This window comes from Pongo abelii, chromosome 1 (genome assembly GCF_028885655.2).
Source record: "Pongo abelii isolate AG06213 chromosome 1, NHGRI_mPonAbe1-v2.0_pri, whole genome shotgun sequence".
In the NCBI taxonomy this organism is placed as follows: Eukaryota; Metazoa; Chordata; class Mammalia; order Primates; family Hominidae; genus Pongo; species Pongo abelii.
The window spans coordinates 59,774,900-59,796,275 of record NC_071985.2 but is presented as its reverse complement, the minus strand read 5'-3'; the positions used below and the strand labels follow the sequence as shown (position 1 = coordinate 59,796,275).

General features: G+C 36.4%; 1 pseudogene; it reads right to left on the bottom strand.

The window, feature by feature from the left end:
* LOC100462522 (ATP-dependent RNA helicase DHX29-like) overlaps nt 1–20,873 on the bottom strand; it is a 177,901-nt pseudogene extending 157,028 nt beyond the window's left edge.
* Between the last annotated feature and the right edge of the window lie 503 nt (nt 20,874–21,376).

The window sequence follows — 21,376 nt, the reverse complement described above, 5'->3', positions numbered from 1 at the left end:
GATTATAGTCAGAGGACCCCATCGCAGAAAAAACACTTTCCAGACTCTCTAGCACATTAATATCCCTTATAAGGTGTTCCTGGTGCATCTCTCCAGCCTGATAGCTCTCTGTCCTACAACTGTGTTAGAGTTTACCTCCTAACCTTTTGAGCTGTTTACTATTGCCAGGAGATGCTAGAATACCTCAGTGCCTTTGCCAAATAATTCTAGTCCATAAGTATACATGTCCTTCTCCCGCTCAGCTCACACACTAGCTTCCTGATGAAACTCCTGATCATGCAAAGAGGACTTACTTTTCCCTGATATGCATCTTTACTTTCCCTTTATGTGCATCTTTACTTTTCTCTGCACATTCTACAGCATGGAGATAAAATATTTTAGCATTGATTGTTACTGTGTCTGCTTCTTTTCACCTGGTTAAGGCCTTAAGGAGAGAATGTTTCAAAAGACTTTTCTATCTCCAATCCCCATAACAACCCCTGACACAAAAATGTGTATAAAATGGACTATGTCATCATTAGTAGTACTCTCTTTATTTTTATGAAATAGCATTACGGCTACTTTTCAATATGGTAAACTGAAGAGAAAGTAGTCATGTAAAAAAACTTACTGTTGAATTAAAATTCTCTGTTGGAATAAAATGAAAACTGAGAGTACTTGATACCTACAAGAAACTTTTGCTGAGGGAAATAGGTGATGTTCACATGTATATTGACTTCAAGGGGCTTAAAATCTAGCAACTTCGACAGCTATGCAATTCTGTGTAAAATAAAACAGAATAGTCAATCATGCACGAAGACCTTTGAAGTTAAAGATAATGAGGATATTATCAGTTTAAGGGCTTCGGATTAAAACTATTCTCCTGAGTGGCATTTGAGATGAGACTTAAGAACCAAATTGATTTTTGGTGCATACAATGCACTTCATGAACACTGGGATATATTGTGAATATGGCTTGGGACTATCTTCTATAACATTTAAAATGCTGAAATAATATTTTGAATTTAATTTATTAGTATCAAGCTAGTGAAAGTTTAGGACTAGAATAATCAGATGATTAGGAATACACATTTTAGAACAATTCAAACAGGCCACCACATATAGAGGATTGTAATAACATGTGAAAAATGTTCAAGAGGCAGGTAAAGTCAAATAAACAATGACAACAATACTGAACTATGACTGAATACAAGGTAGTGGCAGCACCTTGGAAAATGGAATGAGAAAGATTGGAGTTTACATGAATGTAAGGTTCAATGATTTATCAGTCAGCTCATTCATAAAGAGCAAGAAAGGCATTAAATATTAACCTGAGAATTTGAGCCCAGATAACTGGAAGGATTATGTGCAAATAAAAGAATAATAAATTAATGAGAAAAAGATGTTCTGGAAAGAAAATATATGCACAAGAAATATTGCATTGTTATAGCATAAAGGGTACTGCAGCAAAAATAACAACAGTAGTTATTTCTATTTACATTACTTTTTCTTTACCATAATCCAGAAAAAAATTTTATCTCAATCTGAATCTCAAACAATCTACGCCAATCATTGACATTTCCACTGCCTTTATATGGCAGAGTAAAAAATCAATCCCACAGTACTATAACATTCCTACAGCTTTATTTCTACACTTGTCCTATCACTTAGTTTACTGCTTAACCAGTGGCATAATAATAAAAGTGTTAGGCAGCTGTCATTTGTTACAGACCAATAATTAAAATGTTAATTGTACTAAAACTGCAAATGTACTTTTTGTACTAGATAATAAAGAAGTCCCTTACAACCACATTTTCTGACAGAGAAACATTTGACATAATTTTTTTAAATTTTTTCTTCTGTTCTCTTTTAGAGACATAAATAAGGTTTTTGTTTGATGTGATGGGTGGTGTAGAGCCACTTTCATGGTAAACAACATAAAACCATTAAAACTAAAGAAATTTAGTTATCCTATGCACTACTTTATTTTATTATAGAACATCAACCAATCTAATAGACTTTTTGTACCAAATGGACTGAGTTTATTTTATTAGAATTGTGTAACTGAAAAGATTGCTTGAATGATTACTTTTGTTAAGGTTGTATCCTTGTTTTTATGTTGATTGATGTCAGGCAGGTAAGTAATAGATAATAATGAATTACTACTACTGTCCATTTAAGAACAAAAATTGGTGATGAAATGCTGGATGTTAGAGAACAAATTATTTTTTAATTTTTAAATTATAGTTACATAATAGTTGTATATATTTGCAGGGTACATGTGATGTTTTGATATAGGCATACAATGTGTAATAATCAAATCAGGGTATTAGAGTATCCATCACCTTAAGCATTTATGATTTCCTTGTATTAGGAACACTCCAATTCTACTCTTTTAGTTATTTTAAAATATACAATAAATTATTAACTATAGTCACCATATTGTGCTACTGAATACTAGATCTTATTCACTCTAACTGTATTTTCTACCCATTAACCATCCCCGATTTACCCCCCTCCCTGGCTTGCTATTCTTTCCTGCTTCTGATAACCATCATTCTGCTCTATATCCATGAGTTGAATTGTTTTTATCTCTCATATGTGAGTGAGATGGCGTGATATTTTCCTTTCTGTGCCTGGCTTATTTCACTTAGCATAATGTCCTTCAGATCCATCCATATTGTTGAAAATGGCAAGATTTTATTCTTGTGGCTGAATAATATTCCATTGTGTATTTGTACCACTTTTTTTAATTCATTCATCAATTGATGAGCACTTAGGTTGATTCCCTATCTTGGCTCCTGTAAATCGTGTTGCAATAAACAGAGGAGTGCAGATATCTCTTTGATATACTAATTTTCTTTCTTTTGTATATATACACAACAGTGAGATTGCTGGATGATATGACAGTTCTATTTTTAGTTTTTTGAGGAACCTCCACACTATTCTTCATAATGGCTATATACTAGTTTACGTTCCCACCAACTATATCATGTTTCTCCACATCCTTGCCAGCATTCATTACTGCTTGTCTTTTGGATGTGAGCCATTTTAACTGAGGTAAAATACTATCTTATTATAGTTTTGATTTGCATTTCTCTGATTACTAATGTTGAGCATTTTTTTATACATCTTGGACATTTGTGTGTCTTGAGAAATATTTATTCAGATTTTGCCAATCATTAAAGCAGATTGTTTTTTCTTTTCTACTATAAAGTGTGAGCTCCTTATATATTCTGATATTTATCCCTTCTCAGATGGATAGTTTACAAAATATTTTCTCACATTTTGTGTTGTGTCTTCACTTTGTATTATGTTTTCTTTGCTGTGCAGAAGTATCTTTGCTTGATGTGACTCATATGCCCATTTTTGCTGTGGTTGCCTATGCTTTTGAGTTGTTACTCAAGATATCCTTGAATAAACCAATGTCCTGGAGAGTCTCCCCAATGTTTTATTCTGGGAGTTTCACAGTATCAGGTATTAAATGTAAGTCTTTAATCAAATTTGACTGTATTTTTATATGGTGAGAGATAGGGGTCTAGTTTCATTTTTCTGCATGTGGATATCTGGTTGTCCCAGCACCATTTACTGAAAAGACTGTCTTCCCTGAATGTGTGTTCTTGGTGCTTTTGTTGAAAAAAGATTGACTAATAATATATTTATTTATTTATGGATTTTCTATTTTTCTCCATTGGTCTATGTGTTTGTTTGTATGCTGGTACCATGCTGTTTTGGTTACTATAGCTTCGTAATATAATTTTAAGTCAGGTAATGTAATTCCTCCATTTTTGTTCATTTTGCTAAGGATGGCTTTAGCTATTTGGGGTATTTTTTAGTTCTATATAAACTTTAGGATTAGATTATTTTTTCTATTTCTGTGAAGAATGTTATTGTTATTTTGATAGAGATTGGGTTCAATCTTGAATTTGCTTTGGGTAGTATAAACAATATAAAAATACTGATTTTTCCCATGCATGAAAATGGAATATCTAATTTTTAGTATTCTTTTTGATTTCCTTCATCAATGTTCTATAATCTTTCACTTGTTTGGTTAACTTTATTCTTAGGTATCATATTAGTCCATTTTCCTGCTGCTGATAAAGACATACCCAAGACTAGGCATTTACAAAAGAAAGAGGTTTAATTCGACTTACAGTTCCACATGGCTGGGGAAGCCTCACAAACATGGCAAGATGCAAAGAGGAGCAAGTCACATTTTACGTGGATGGCAGCAGGCAAAGAGAGAGATTTGGCAGTGAAACACCTGTTATAAAATACCATAAAATCTCATAAGACTTATTCACTATCACAAGAACAGCACAGGATAGACCTGCCTCCATGATTCAATTACCTCCCACTGGATCTCTCCCACAACACATAGGAATTCAAGATGTGGTATGGCTGGGGACACAGCCAAACCATATTATTCCACACTTGGACCCTCCCAAATCTCATGTCCTCACATTTCAAAACCAGTAATGCCTTCCCAACAGTCCCCCAAAGTCTTAACTCATTTCAGCATTAACTCAAAAGCCCACAGTCTAATATCTGATCTGAGACAAGGCAAGTCCCTTCCGTCTATGAGCCTGTAAAATAAAAAGCAAGTTAGTTACTTCCTAGATACAGTGGGGTTACAGGAATTGAGTAAATACAGAAATTCCATTTGGGAGAAATTGGCCAAAACAAAGGGGCTACAGGCCTCATGCAAGTCCAAAATCCAGCAGGGCAATCAAATCTGAAGGCTACAAAATAATCTCCTTTGACTGCATGTCTCACATCCAGTTCACACTTATGCAAGAAATGTGTTCTCATGATCTTGGGCAGCTCTGCCCTTGTGGCTTTGCAGGATCCAGGCTCCCTGCCTGCTGCTTTCACAGGCTGGCATTGAGTGTCTGCAGCTTTTCCAGGCACAGAGTGCAAGCTGTTGGTAGATCTACCATTCTGGGGTCTGGAGGATTGTTGACATTTTCTCACAGCTCCACTGGGCGGTGCTGCAGTAGGGAGTCTGTGTGGGGGCTCAGACCCCACATTTCTCTTTCGCACTTCCCTAGCAGAGTTTCTGCATGACAGCCCCACCCCTGCAGCGAACTTCTTCCTGGATATGCAGAAGTTTCCATACATCCTCTGAAATCTAGGCAGAGGTTCCCAAACCTCATTTCTTGACTTCTATGCACTCACAGGCTCAACACTACATGGAAGCTGCCAAGGCTTGAGGCTTGCAGCCTCTGAAGCCCAGCCCAAGCTCTATGCTGGCCCCTTTCAGCCACAGCTGGAAGCATCTGGAACGCAAAGCACCAAGTGCCTAGGCTGCACACAGCACGGGGACCCTGGGCCCAGCCCACGAAACCATTTTCTCCTAGGTCTCTGGGTCTTTGATGGGAGGGGATGTCATGAAGACCTCTGACATGTCCTGAAGACATTTTCCCCATTGTCCTGAGGATTAACATTTGGCTCCTGGTTACTTATGCAAATTCCTGCTGTTGGCTTGAATTTCTCCTCAGAAAACGGGTTTTTCTTTTCTATCACATTGTCAGGACGCAAATTTTCCAAACTTTTATGTCCTGCTTCTCTTATAAAACTGAATGTCTTTAACAGCATCCGAGAGTCACTCTTGAATGCTTTGCTGCTTAGAAATTTCTTCCACCAGATACCCTAAATCATCTCCCTCAAGTTCAAAGTTCCACAAATCTCTAGGGCAGGGGCCAAATGCCACCAGTCTCTTTGCTAAAACGTAACAAGAGTCACTTTCACTCCATTTCCCAGCAAGTCCCTCAACTCTATCTGAGAACACCTCATCCTGGACCTTATTGTCCACATTGCTATCAGGCTTTTGCTCAAAGGCATTCAATGTCTCTAGAAAGTTCTAAACTTTCCCACATTTTCCTGTCTTCGTCTGAGCCCTCCTAACTGTTCCAACCTCTGCCTGTTACCTAGTTCAAAGTCACTTTCACATTTTTGGGGTGCTTTTCAGCAACGCCCTGCTCTACTGGTACCAATTTACTGTATTCGTCCACTTTCACACTGCTGATAAAGACACACCTGAGACTGGGCAATTTACAAAAGAAAGAGGTTTAATTTGACTTACAGTTCCATGTGGCTGGTGAAGCCCCACAATCATGGTGGGAGGAAAGGAGCAGCAAGTCACGTTTTACATGGATGTCACCAGGAAATGAGAGTGATTGGGCAGGGAAACTCCCCCTTTATAACACCCTAAGATCTCATGAGACTCATTCACTATCATGAGAATAGCACAGGAAAGACCTGCCCCCATGATTCAATTACCTCCCACTGGGTCCCTCTCCCAACACATGAGAATTCAAGATGAGATTTGGTTGGATACTCAGCCAAACCATATCAGGTATTTTATTTTATTTATAGCTATTGTAAATGGGATTACATTCTTGTTTTTTTTTCTTTCGTATTGTTCACTGTTGGCATACAGAAATGCTAGTGATTTTTGTATGTTGATTTTGCACCCTGCAACTTTACTGAATGTGTTTATCAATTCTAATCATATGCTGGTGGATTTTTTTTTTCTAAATTTAAGATCATAATATTTTCAAAAAAAAAAGAATTTGACTATGCCCTCTCTAATTTGGATGCTCTTTATTTCTTTCTCTTGTCTGATTGCTCTGGCTAGGACTTCTAGTATCATGTTGAATAAATGGTGATAGAGGGCATCCTTGTCTTTTTCCATATCTTAGAGGAAAGAACTTCAGTTTTTTCCCATTCATTACAATACTAGTTGTGGGTTTGTCATATATGGCTTTAATTATGTTGAGGTATATTCCTTCGATACCTAGCTTTTTGAGAGTTTTTATAAAGGTATGTTGAATTTGATTGAATATTTTTTAAACATCAAATGAAATGATCATATGGTCTTTATCCTTCATTCGGACTATATGATGTATCACATTAATTTGCATGTGTTTAATTATCCTTGTATCCCTAGGAGGAAACCCACTTGATCATGATGGATGACCTTTTAATTGTGTTGTTGAATTGGTTTGCTAGTGTTTTTGTTGATGTTTTTGCTCTATGATATCAGAAATATTGACCTGTAGTTGTATTTTATTTCTTGTGGCTTTGTCTGACTTTTGCCTCAGAGTAATGCTAGGCTCATGGAATGAGTTTGGAAGTATTCTTTCCTTCTAGATTTTTTTATAAGTTTGAGTAGAATTGGTATTAATTTTTATTTAAGTGGTAGAATTTAGCAATGAAGCCAGCAGGTTCTGGGTTTTCATTTGATGAGATATTTTTTGTTATTCCTTCTATATCATTACTTGTTATTGGTCTATTCATGTTTAGGATTTTTTTTTGTGGTCTAATCTTTGTAGATTGTATCTGTCTAGAAATTTTTACATTTATTCTAGATTTTAAATGTATTCTAGATTTTGACATTTAGTTGATAATGATAGTCTGTAAGACTCCTTTGAATTTCTATAGTATTAGTAGTAATGTCTCATTTTTCATCTCTGATTTTATTTTTGGGAATCTTCTTTCTTTTATTCTAAGTCAAGCTAAAGAATTGGCAATTTTCTTGATATTTTTAATAAACCAAGTTTTCATTTCAGTGGTATTTTGTATTTTTTGTCTCAATTTTATTTATTTCTGCTATAATCTTTATCATTTCTTTTCTTCTATGAACTCTGGGTTTGGATTGCTCTTACTTTTTAATTTTTTAACATGCAAATATAAATTGTTTATTTGAAGCTTTGTTGCTTTTTAGATTTATGTGTTTATTGCTAAAAATTTCCCTCTTACTACTACATTTGCTATATTCCATAGCTTTTGGTGTGTTATGTACCTACTTTCATTTGTTTCAATAAAGATTTATTTGCCTTCCTATTTTCTTCACTAACCCAGTGGTCATTCAGAAGCATATTGTTTAACTTACATATGTTTATATAGTTTCCAAGGTTCCTCTTACTAATTTCTAGCTTTATTCCATTTGGTCAGAAAAGGTATTTGATATTATTTCAATTAAAAAAATGTTTTTGTGTGGCCTAACATATGGTTTATATTGTATTGTCTGTGTACTTACTATTCCCAAGTGAGTGGTGATTTCTTGTTGTTCATCAGTGTCCTTTTCTGCCAGACTGAAAAACTCCCTTTAGCATTTCTTATAACACAAGTCTGGTGTTTACAGTATTTCCCAGCTTTGATTGTCTGAGAAAGTGTTAATTTTTTCCTCATGTTTGAAAGACAACTTTGCTGGACATAATATTCTAGATTGAAAAAAAAATTTTTTTTTCATTCACCACTTTGAAATGTCATCCCACTCTCTCCTGGCCTGTAAGGTTTCCACTGAGATGTCTGCTGCCAGACATATAGGAGCTCCTTTATATGTTGTTTGCTTCTTTTGCTTGCTGATTTTAGAATCTTTTCTTTCATCCTTGAGCTTTGAGATTTTGATTAACATAAGCCTTTTACTCTTACTTGGATTTAGTCTTCTTGGTGTTCTATGACCTTCTTATACCTCAATATTCATATCTTTCACCACAATTGGAAAGTTCTCTATTGTTATTTCTTTCAATAAAATTTCCACTATGGTTTCTCTGTCTCTACATCCTTTTTATGGCCAATAACTCTTATATTTGCCCTTTTGAAGTGGCTTTCTAGATCTTGTTGGCATTCTTTATTTTTTCAATTCATATTTTCTTTTTTCTCCTCTGACTGTATTTTCATATAGACTGTCTTCAAGCTCATTAATTCTTTCCTCTGCTTGATCAATTCTGCTGTTGATAGGTACTGATGTATTTTCAGAATGTCAATTAAATATTTCATTTTTAGTTTTTCTGTTTGACTTTTTTATTATTTTAATCTTTAAAAAATTTCTCTGAAAGAAATTTGAATTCCTTCTCTCTGTTATCTTGAAGTTCATAGAGCTTCTTCAAGACAGCTATTTTAAATTCTTACTCTGTAAGTTCACATACATCTGCCACTGCAAGATTGGTAACTGGGGCCTTATTTAACTTGTTTGGCGAGGTTGTGTTTTTGATGCTTATGGATTTTTGTTAACGTCTGAGCAGTAAAGAGTTAGGTATTTATTTCAATGTTCACAGTATGGGTTTGTTTGAACCCATCCTTCTTGAGAAGGCTTTCTTCATATTCAAAGGAATTGGGTGTTATGATGTAAGCCTGTGGTCAATGCAGCCATATAAACACTGGGAAGTGCCCTAAGGATAGAAACACTGTCTTGCTGATTCCTAGAGGCATCACCTTGGTAGGCTTGGGTAAGATAAAGGAAAATTCTTTGGGTTATCAGATGACATCTCGTGCTCTATTTCTTCTCTTTCCCCCAATCTTAAGGAGTCTCTCCAAGGATACCTGGAGTTGGGGGATAAGTGATATGACCACTTTCATGGCAGCCATAGCTGGGACTGTGCTGGGTGACACCTGAAGCTAGCACAGTTCTGGGTCTCACCCAAGGCCCATGGTGAATACTACCTCGTTACTATTAAAGTTTATTCAAGGGCCAAAAGCTCTTTTGTCAGCACGTGGTGAGTCCTGACAGCACTGGGTTCTCCCTCAAAGGCAATGAATTCCTTTCTGCCCCAGGGTAAGTCTAGAAACACCATTCATAAGCTAAGGCCCAGAACTGGGGGCTTCAGGAGTTTGCTTGGTGCTTTATTTTACTGTGGCTGAGTTGTTATTGAAGTTGCAAGACAAAGTCCTCTGTACTTTTCTCTCTCATTCCCCAAGGAGTATCTCCCTAAGCTACACTGCCTACAGCTGAGGGAGAAGTGATACATGCATTTCCTGTGCACCACAGCTGGTATTGCACTGAGCTGCATGCACTTGAATTCCACAGCCTCTGAGACCACTGAAGCTCCAGAGCTTGCCCAAAGACTGTAGTCCTTGTGGCCTGACAGCCTCTCAAATTTATTCTAGGTCCCAGGCCACTTTAGTCAGCTGGTAGTGGAACCAACAGGGGCTCAAATTCCTAATCTTGGTGCTGAGAATTCTCCTGTCACCCAGGGTTTGTCTAAATTCTCCCTCTGCAGACACTGGCAGAAATCTGTCCTGTATTGTATTCCACTGTGACAAGGCAGCACTGAGTTCCAATGCACAGTACTACATTCACTTCATTCTCTCTCCTCTAAGCAGAGATACTCTCTCCAAGCACAGTACTCTCTCCAAGCAGCGATACTCTCTTCAAGCAAAGATACTCTCTTCAAGCAGCAATGATGGGAGTTGGAGGATAATGGTGTAGGCAATGCAAGACTTTCTTTTCCACACTCTTGAATGCCTTTTTCCTTGACATTATGTTAAACCAAATACTATGATTGCTAATTTGATTTTTTGGTTCTTATGAAGTGCTTTCTTGCATGGATAATTGTGCAATTTGTTGGCCCTGTGGGGGAACAATCACTGAAGCGTTCTATTCGGACATCTTGCTCTGTCTCCTAATTCTCAAAAATGACTTTTTAAAAATCACTATATCTAAGTGAGAGACTTTCAAAAAGTAATTTTCTTTCAGGAGAAAAACATCTTGCTAAGTAATTCATTAAATACTCTAAATAGAGATTCTTTCAGTTTCTACAGATCGAATTCTTTCACCTATGAGTTTAGGTGATATGACAAAAAGATTAACAGTGTAATTGAAATTTAATTGAATGCTAATAAACATGTGACCTGTGGTTATTATGATTTCTAATTGTTTTCTCTTGATGATACTTACATAAAACAACAAGCAAAAAGGTAATACACATGGCATTTATTCATACTATAGAGTTATGTAACTTGTAAATATTTTAAACTATGTATTGGTAGTTTAGAATACTTGAATAGTTTTGCACTCTATGTTGTAAATACAAAAACAGTAATTATTCAGTTATGTCAAACATGGATTTATTGTCTTTCAGCCTGTATTTTTATGTGTTCTTATGCACAATGGGACTATTCTGACTGACAGCATTTATCATTAGCAATTTTACAACTGGGCTTGTGTCAGGACCTGCCTGATTCTTTAGACTATGAACTCTTCCTCCCACTCCTGTGTTTATCTGTTCTACATTAAGAACGTATCTATTGAATTATTATTCTAAACCAAACACTAATGTAGGGGGAGGGAGAAACAGAAGTGAATAAAGCAATAAATATCTCTACCTATACCATGTATAATATCACTTGCTAGCCAACACTACACTCAAGGCCCTAAAATTATAAATAGTATTAACCAGAGAAACTTAAAAATTCTTAGTTAGACCCACTTTCTGACCCTTTCTTCTTGTCTAAGTCTACACTTATGCAACAATTCCACTAGCTGAGCCCTTGCCTTTTATCCCTGAGATCAAACTCCTGACAGATGATACCCAATTTGTCGTAACTAGAGCACATTAGTGGCCTCTGCTTTTTATCCTGCTTAGGGCAAGCTGCTTACTACCCTAGCTGCTCCAGTACTGAAGTTGTTGTTTGTGGGAATGGGAATACTTTCTATATAATCAAACAGTAGGATCAAACTACCAGCACATGCATACTGCCAACATGTTTGGCAACAATGGTTTGCCTATTCCTTGATAGATCTGTAGATTTTATCTGCCACCGTATTAACTATAGTAATCTCCAAAGTGAAGCAGAGTCACAGTGTCCTGGCTACCAATGTCTGAGTCTGGTGAGACGGAACATATGCACATGCAACAAGTTATATGAAATGAATTTATTATGTACAAATAGGCAACAACGGACCAGAAAAGCCTAAGGTTTGTGAGCTGGTCCCTAAGTCTCAAGAAAACTGCCTGGGGAGGATAGAGTCTTAACTGCTTGTGTCCCACTTGCATAGGACCCCAAAATGCAGCCCACCATGGGTTATATAGTTCAGGGAAGCTTGACTCACTGAACTAAAGCTTGGGAGCTCCACTTGATCTCACAGGAGAGAAGAACAAAGCCCAGGCTTTTTCAAGCAGTTTCTACCTGTCTCAGGATCTTGCATTCCCAATATATTCTGCAGTTATTCTTGAAAACTACAAGCAAGAAAGCGGGGGTGAACTGAGTAAGTACAAGCCCACCCAGAGAATTGTGCTGCACCCTATAAGAGCAACTATTACTTTATTATTTTGCCAAGTCCAGTAAACGCCTATGAGTCTTCATATCTTACCACCTACGGCAGTGCTCCAACTTAACAATCAATACCAGTTCCCGAGTATTATCCTTCTCATTTAGCTCCTTTTGCAGCAAATTAAGTCATTCATGCCTACATCCCAATCTATAACATCTTAGCATGGACTGTGGTAGCCTTTGACCAAGACATTGTGTTAGGCAAAGTAAATGCTGCAATAGCAAACTTGGACAGTTAAGCACAACTTTCTAATTTGTAGGCAAAGTTGCAAAGCTATGAGTTCAGAAATTAGAACTAAAATCGTAGATCAGTTGAATAAAGGTAGAATAGAGGAGATGTAATAAACATTGGTCAAGTTTTATAAAGAGTCTCAAATTTTAAGACATTTTCTTCTAGGCAGAGTGAAGGGTTATTGTGGGGCCTGTCAGGTAAGCATAACCACCACAGAGGTCCAGCAGCAGCTATTACCAAGGTAGCATCTGCAGAGGAAGTTCATTTGGGCCTGAAATACAACTAATGTGGGTATGAGAATTTAGCCTTGAATTACTGAAATAGAAGGTAGAAGAAACCTAGGCACATGACATAATCAGCACCGAACTGATAACTTATTAGCACCTGTCTGGCAGGCAGGTGCCTTTTTTTTTTTCCTTTTTTTGAGATGGAGTCTCACTCTGTCACCGAGGCTGGAGTTCTGTGGCACAATTTCGGCTCACTGCAACCTCTGCCTCCCGGGTTCAAGTGATTCTCCTTCCTCAGCCTCCAGAGTAGCAGTAGCTGGGACTACAGGCACCTGCTACCACGTTTGGCTAACTTTCATATTTTTAGTAGAGACGGGGTTTCGCCGTATTGGCCAGGCTGGTCTCAAACTCCTGAGCTCAGGCAATCCACCCACCTCGGCCTCCCAACGTGCTGGCATTACAGGCGTGAGCCACTGTGCCCGGCCTGGCAGGCTTCTTAGGTATAGAGTATGCCTGCGCCAATAAACACAGGGCAAATGATACCAAGCTTGGGAGGATGTAGATACTCAGATATATAATTACAAGCAAAATGTCATTTTTATGGGTTGAAATTTTTAGAAAATCAGAGATTATCAAATCCCACAATAACAAAAAATATTTCAAATGGAAATGCTGGTAAAAATAAAATTTGAACCACATTAAATAAATAATATCTATGTAAAGTCTTATATTTTTTAAATCAATTTTTACACTTTCTAAGGAGTTTCATATTTCTTTGTGAACCCGATTGTTTCTGTTAATATTTACACCTACCTGTTGAGACAGTACTAATGCTCTTAAAATCACCCCTTTGTCTCAGCTACGTCCTAGTAAATGAAAATGTGATGTGTCACTCATTAGCTTTACATCATCCATATCTTCCAGGAGCATGCCTTACCTTTGAGATAACCATGCCATAGAAACACACAGAAACTAAGCAAGATGACAGTGAGGTATCCAAAAATAAATTAACTACATCAGAACTTACATAATTTGGTGTTATCATTCTAAAAGGCAGAGCCAGCAAGCTCAATTTCATAATATGTGACACATTTCAAAACAATTCTTCTGTAATTTCTCAGACCAGCAGGGATTTCTTAGTTTTCAGACAAATTCATTCCACATTTGCAAAATGCATTTTATCTCATATGGCAAATGCGTCAAATTTTCTTTATATATATTTTTTATTTCTTTGGGTACATAGTAGGTATACATATATGGGATACATGAGATTTTTTGATACATGCATGGAATGCATAATAATCACATCAGGATAAATACAGTGTCCATTACCTCAAGCATTTATCATTTATTTGTATTACAAACATTCCAAGTATATTCTTTTATTTAAAAATAAACAAATCGTTGTTGACTGTATCCTGTTGTGCTCTCAAAATACTAGATTTTATTCATTCTGTCTAACTATATTATTGTGTCCATTAAACCAATCCCACTTCCACCTCCCCCCACTCCACTACCCTTCCCATCGTCTGGTAACCATCATTTTACTTTCTATCTCCAGGTGTTGAATGATTTTAAGTTTTATCTCCAACAAATTAGTGAGAAAATGTGAAGTGTGTCTTTCTGTGCTGGGCTTATTTCACATAATAAAATGTCCTCCAGTTCAACCCATGTTGTTTCAAATGACAGAATTTCATCATGTTTTATGACTGAATAGTACCCCATTGTGTATATGTACCCCATTTTCCTTATCCATTCATATGTTGATGGACATTGAGATTGCTTCTGAATCTTGGCTATTGTGAATAGTGCTGCAATAAAAATAGGAGTGCAGATAACTGCTCAATATACTGATTTCCTTTCTTTTGCATATGTACCTAACAAGCAGTAGGACTGCTGGAACATATGGTAGCTTCATTTTTAGGTTGTTGAGGAACCTCTATACTGTTCTCCATAGTAGTTGTACTAATTTACATTCCCACCAACAGTGTATGAGGATTACCTTTTCTTCACATCCTCACCAGCATTTGTTATCACCTGTTATTTGCATAAGAGCCATTTTAACAGGAGTTTATGATATCTCATTGTAGTTTTGATTTGCATTTCTCTGATGATCAGTAATGTTGGGCATCTTTTCATATTCCTGTTTTCCATTTGTATGTGTTCTTTTGAGAAATGTTTATTCAACTCTTTTGCCCATTTTTAATTCAGATTATTAGATTTTTTCCTTATTGAGGTGTGTGAGCTCCTTATATATTCTGGTTATTAATACCTTGTAAGGTGGATAGTTAAAAAAACATTTTCTCTCATTCTATGTGCTGCCCATCACCATGTTGTTTCTTTTGCATACAGAAGCTTTGTGTGACCATTTTTGCTTTAGTTGCCTGCATTTTTGATATAGCCCTTGAGAAATCTGCAGACAAATGTCCTGGAGAACTTCCCCATTTTTTTAGTAGTTTCAAAGTATAGGTTTTAGATTTAAGTCTTTAATCGGTTTGATTTGATTTTTTAATATGGTGAGAGATAAGGGTCTAGTTTCATTTTCTGAATATGGATATCCTATTTCTCCAGCATCATTTATCGAAAAGACTGTCCTTTCCCCAGTGTATGTTCTTGGCACCTCATCTGAAAATTAGTTTACTGCAAATATATGGATTTACATCTGGATCCTGTATTCTGTTCCACTGGCCTGTGTGTATGTTTTTATGCCAGTACTATGCTGTTTTGGTAACTATAGCTGTAGTATAATTTGAAAATAGGTAATATGATTCTTCTAGTTAGGTTCACTTTGCTGAGAATAGCTTTGGCTATTCTGGATCCTTTGTGGTTTCATATATATTGTATGATTGTTTTTTATATTTCTATTGCTGTGAAGAATGTCACTGGTATTTTGATAGGGATTGGATTCCATTTGCAGTTTGCTTTGGATAGTATGGACATCTTAACATTATTGATTATCATGAACATGGAATATTTCTTCATTTTTTGTGTCTTCTTCAATTTCTTGCTCAATGTTTTATAGTTTTCATTGTACAGATCTACTTTTTTGGTTAAGTTATTCTTAGATATTTTATTTTATTTATTTTATTTGTTGCTTTTGCAAATGACATTATTTTTGTGATTTCTTTTTCAGATTGTTTGCTCTTGGCATATAAAAATGGTACTGATTTTTGTATGTTGATTTTCTATCCTGCAGCTTATTGAATTTGTTTATCTGTTTTAATAGCTTTTTGGTGGAGTCTTTAGGTTAAAAACATAAAATTTGTAGTGGATACTCAAACTAGAGACAAGGAGTTTCGAAGTTTAGACATAAATTGTGGAAAAGTCTTTTAAAGAAGGGAGATTTACAGGTTTGCTTCTTTACTTTCGTCTCTTCCCTCCTTCTCTTGGCTCCTCCTTCCCTTTTTTTTCCTCCTTAAAATCATTTTTTTCTTCCTTTCTGTTTTGAATTTAGGTACATGTAAGAGAGTTTATTATACCCCACAGTACATGGCATATCAACAGTTTTGCAAGGTCTTTCCTTTATTTAAATTAATTTTTTTACTATCATTTCTATTTCTCATTTACAATCTCTACCACCTTCCCTTATGGTTAAATTGTGTGTGTGTGCGTGTGTGTACACAGGCACGCACATGCTCATGTGTGTGCACCTACATCGAGGTAAGCCAAAGAATGTTTTTGTTTCTGTGGTCATACCTGCTTATTTCTGTTAAATAGCATTGTGTTGTGAGTCTTATACTCTTTGTTAATATAACATTTAAACAAAAATGATTTCAGCTGCATATTAGCACATATTTTCCTGTTTCAAAATGTTCCATATTTTTATGCAGGCCTCCTCCACGTTTTACTGTCCATTTCCCGTAAGTAGACATATAAGTTGCCTTTATCTAAATGCTAGCAAAAATGTTGCTTCCATGAATGTTTCTGTACATGAGTCTAATGAAACTGGGCAAGCATTTCTGGGGTATAAGGATTTTAACTGCAGATCACAATATATACTTATATTCAATTTTATTTTATATTTCCATATTTATTTCCATAATGACTTTTCTGATTAAACTATTTCCAGCATTATACACATGTTTCAAAGTATCTACGTATTCACCAAATCATTTATACAATCAAACTTCATGTTTTGCTAACCATACAAGTATAAAATGGTTATTATTTGCATTTATGTTTGTATGATTACCAATGAAATTGTCAGACATTCATGTGCTCCATGTATGAGCTGCCTCTTCATATACTTTGTCCATTTTTTCCCCATTGGATTTTGTATTTCATCTCATTGATTTGAGGATAGATATTTCTATCAATTATTTAATCTCATATTATTTTAAACTGTTTTAAATATAAATAACAAGTGATAGATGTTATCACAATCTATTACTTGTCAACTTTTTTGTTGGTATCCTGTGTTAAGCTGAACTCCTTGATCTTAATGTAGTAAAATAATAAGTATTTTTAATCCAAATTTTCCTTTTTTGAGATCTTGTTTTAAGAAAATCTTTTTTTTGTTCTAATTCAACAAATGTTTATTAAACACTTACTGTGTGTCAAGTATAATCCTAGGTATTCTTTTTTTCCAAAATAAATAAACCTGTTATAGTTATCCATGACTCTGAGAGAGTGAGCTATACTAAGAATTACCTCTAGGGTGAACAGTAACATTCTATTATTTGAAAATTCCTCTGGCAACATATGATTTCAGAATGGTAACCTCCTTCCTGTAGTGCTTTCTTCCATCCTAGATATGCATTGTAGATGATCAGGTGGTCTGAATCCACCGTGGCCAAAGCTGATTTTGCAAGATCTGCATCATCTTTTCGACCAATTGGTGTGGTAAAGAGAGACTTCTCTGTTATAACTGCAGCTAGTGTTGCCACTGGGTCAAGGCAGCCAAATACTGTACCAAAAATAAGCATCTTGCCAGTCTTCACATACACAGGTAAAGCTGCAAGGTGTTGGCCCAACGGAGTCAGCTGAGGCTCATTTAGCTTACAAGCTCCAGTTTTTTGGAGGAAATTCATTGAACGGCTGATCACTGGGAGCTGAGGCAGATCTAAGGCTTTGAAAGGGAAATCTTCAGGAGAATCATAATTACAATTCATAATATGAAGGCATAATTTCTCTAAAGGTACTTGGAAGATTTCAAGAACAGAATAATCCATAAAGCCTTCAAATTTTTCTCTTGTGTACCCCCAGAAGCAGAAGCCATCTCTGACCTGCCCAGCTCTCCCCTGGCACTGCAAAGCACTGGCTTTACTGACAAATGTCTCAACCAAAGAACTCATCTATCTGGTTTCATGGCTCTTATTTTCCTCTGTTTTTCCAGTATCAATTACAAACTCAATATCTGGAATAGCACTACCCGTCTCTGCAAAATTAGTTGCTAAAACAAACTTTCTGACTTCTGCAGGAGGAAGTGTGAGTGCTACAGCTTGACCTTGGGTTGAAAGAATAGAATGCAGAGCTATCCATTTGTATCGTTCAGAACAAAACCTTCTATCATTTGATAGGAGATCATACAACTGCTGAATATGAGCAAGGCCTGGTAAAAAGATTAATACTGCTCCTTCAATATTTCTGAATTGGGAACTTTTATCTAAATATGCAAGAAGTTCTAAAATGAAATCCAGGTTGATTTTATGAGGATTCAAGTGTAGAGAATAGCATGCTGAGTGAAGTTGCTGTACTTTTAGTAGAATAGATTTAAATCAGCATTTGCTCTAGTCTGAACTGAAATATATTCTTGACTTTTTTTTGATCCCCCTGCTTTGCTTGTAACATTAATGGTTATTTCTTCTTCCTTCTCCAGAAATTTCTGACAATATCCTGACTCTTTTTCCTATACAAAGTCTGTTTCTTCTATTATATCTTCATGTTGAAAAGCCTCAGCGGGATAACTTCTTCCTGAAATCCTGAGAGTGGGGCGGTGTGTGAAATACGTGGAAAATTTTTCACTGTCCACAGCGGCACTCATAGAATCAAGTAGAGATCAGAATGTTTTTTGTAAAACTTCCTTTAAGATAGTTAGTAGGAAGTCTGACTGGACACTTCTTTTATGAACCTCATCTACAATAACGTGAGACACATTAGTAAAAAGACCATCTTCTTGAAATTTCCTTGGCAAAACCCCTGTTGCACAGTAGAGTAAACTGGTAGATTCACAAGCTTGAGATAATATCCGGATCTGATATCCACACAAAGAATTCCTTCCTCCAGTTCCATTTTCACAGCCCAATTCATCACACACTCTGGTGGCTAAACTCACTGCTGAGATCCTTTGAGGTTGGGTACAGGCAATGTTACATTTACTTGCTCCCCACTCATTTAGAAGCAAATCTTCCAACAGAAAATGTGGTACCTGAGTACTTTCATCACTCCTTGTTTTACCTGCCACAACCACTCCCCAGTGCCTTTAAGAGTTTCTACACTTGCATCCCGATGTTTAAATACAGGAAACTGTTGTCTTTCCTTTAGAAGTCTCTAATACTTAGGTGTGCTTTGCAACTGTCTAAGGAGGTTTCTAACATGTTCCAGATCTTCCGCGTTTGCTGATACCAAGGACAGTGCAGAAAAATCCTCATCAGAAACTAAATTTTCCCAAAATTCCTCAGGATCATTAGAGATTTCTCTCTTATTTTCAGAATGTTGTTGTTGCTGCTGTTTCAATGTATTCAAAAGTTGGGCAATAAAAAGATCACATGGTTTATTGGTTTTCATTTTATTTAATTCTTCTCTTTTCTTTTCCTCGTCACTGTACTCCAGCCAAACATCTTGGGAAGTAGGATGAAGTCACTGATGAACTGACTGCCCTTTAACTAAATGATAAAGAACTAAAGTGCCTCCCAGGTGCTGAGCTTGCATGCCATCCTTTGTTAAGATTGTAGGCATCCTACCAGGACAGCATCTTCAGACTTGATTACCCTAACCCTACATTTCCAGTATCTACCTACTGGAACTTTTTCAAAGGAAGGATTTGGACTTTTGGGAAGAGTCTTCCTGAACCAGTCAATCAGAAATTGTTTGGGAGATTTTCCAGTTCAACCTTGAGCAGTAAAGTCAAAATTTCTTACATCATGAGGTTCTTTTTATCTTTCTCTTCTTCAGTAGCAGCTGCAGATTTTTCAAATAACTTAAAAGTTCAACACACTTTTTCCTTCTATGGCCACAGGAGGCTTTTTTCTTTCATTTTGTTGATGTGAAATCTTTATGGCTGGATTAAATACTGGATCATCTTCTAAAGTTTCCATTTCTCTTTGAAATTTCCTTATTTTTTCCTGAGCCTCCTTCTGGTCTTGCTTGTTGTTGTTTTTTTTTTTTTTTTTTCTTTTTTTCCAGTTTAAAGGTAGCTTCTGGCTCCTTTGCATCCAGCAGTTTTGCTGCAAGATGTAAATAACTTTCACTGGGGTCAATTTTTTTTTCCTATTCTTCTAAACTTTTAGAATTCTCATTCTTTTCTTCTTCATTTGTTGTTCAGTGTACTGTGAAATCCACTCTTTCATATTTGCTTCCATATTTCCTTCTTCCTTTTTTGGCTTCATCTTAGGGTCTTATTCTTTTGTTTGTTTGGTTGGTTTTAGGTTGCAATGGAGGTGAAATAGTGCCTTGTATAGGAGACTGCAATTTCAGCCTACTTTTAGGTTGTTGTCCTTCAAATTCTTAACTGAATCTTTCAGTGCATCATTTGCAAGGTTTAAACAGAGCCAATCCAAGGCAGAATAAAGGTCACCTCCCTGTAAGAGAGCATTGGTCGTGACATCTTCAATGTCTTAGTCTTGAATAAAAATGCTTGTAAAGTCGTGTAAAAATCCTGCAATTTTTTGGCATTAAGTCTTCCAGAAATCATTCCCTTCTCATTGTTTTGCTTTTCATTGCTTACTCCCATAATTCCTTGCTCTAATTTGTTATTAATTACCACTTTCCAAATAGATTTACCCAGACTTGCAGGACAACCAGAATCATTTGTAGAATGAAAACTATACATTTTGGGGCCTTGCTTGACTCGGGGCTCCCTGGTGCTTGCAGTGGTGCCGAGAGGGAGGCCTGGACACTGGCTTTTTGTTTTGGGCCTCCTGGGCAGTTCCAGCCCCAGTGGTTGATTTGGCTCTGAAAGCAGACACGGCGGCCCGGAACACCGGACCACCGTGGTCACCAGAGCCTTGTGTTTGTTTCTTGTCCTTGCCGCCAGTGTTGCAGCTGTGGCAGAAGATCATTCGCGGTCCAGGCCCTGGTGCTGCCACCAAGAGCCCTTCACATTCCCTGGCTCCTGTGGCACCACCCTGCACCCTCGATTCCAAGAAAAGCTTTCCTGCAAGAAGGTAACAAACATATTTTCTTGTCTTTTCTTCTTTATGTTTTTTACTTGCCATATATGAGTCTGCTTTGTGTATCTTGCAAATTAGCTATTCTGCTTCACTTTTCTCCATGTCATGGATCTGTTTTTACAGCAGTACGCACTAAGCAATGTTTCCCCACTGGTGTCTCATTTCATCTATATGATATCCACATGGATCTATTTCTGAACCCTCTGTTCTGTTCCATTTCTTTGTTTGGGGCTAGAGCATCATAGTTTGATAACTGTTGTTTAGTTGCATTTTTTAAAATCTGGCAGGATGAGTCTGCTCCTCTTTTAAACAAAATTGATTTAGATATTTTGACGTTTAATCTTTCATAAAGTTTTTACTCCTTGAACCATCTTGCTGAAATTTATCTTGACATTGCAGTGGTTTTATAAATAATCTGGGTGCAATTATGTTTTTAAAGAAGACAAATTTTGTCTTTAAACATTCTTCTTTTATCTACTTTGGTTTAGATTTTTATTCTTTTGCATTTTGGTAGGATTTTTTTCTGCATACGTTATAGTTTTTTGTTT